Below are 355 nucleotides of genomic sequence, written 5' to 3'. Positions count from 1 at the left end.
TTTCTTGACCTGGTAAGGACTCTAGCCGCTGCATTTTGGACTACCTGTAGCTTGTTTATTGAAGATGCAGGACAACCAAATCACAAAGGTAAAATGTGATTAATTACTCGTTGAGAAATTCGTATTGATTGACTGCTATCCTGAAGACTAGTGGAACACATCCCCTTCACTGTGCGTTGTGAATACAGACTTGGAATATCTGGTTATATTTTCCATGTTTCAGCTGTCTCTCAGTTTCCTAATCAAGCAGGAGAAAACTGTGGAGAACGACAGTGTACTTTCTCTTTCCATTCCTCATATCTCTGTTTTGGTCTTTAACTCCAACAACCCCCACTTATCTCTCTCTCTCTCTCTC

Source organism: Sinocyclocheilus anshuiensis, unplaced genomic scaffold, assembly GCF_001515605.1.
Source record: "Sinocyclocheilus anshuiensis isolate Anshui unplaced genomic scaffold, SAMN03320099.WGS_v1.1 scaffold964, whole genome shotgun sequence".
In the NCBI taxonomy this organism is placed as follows: domain Eukaryota; kingdom Metazoa; phylum Chordata; class Actinopteri; order Cypriniformes; family Cyprinidae; genus Sinocyclocheilus; species Sinocyclocheilus anshuiensis.
This window is presented reverse-complemented; position numbering follows the sequence as displayed.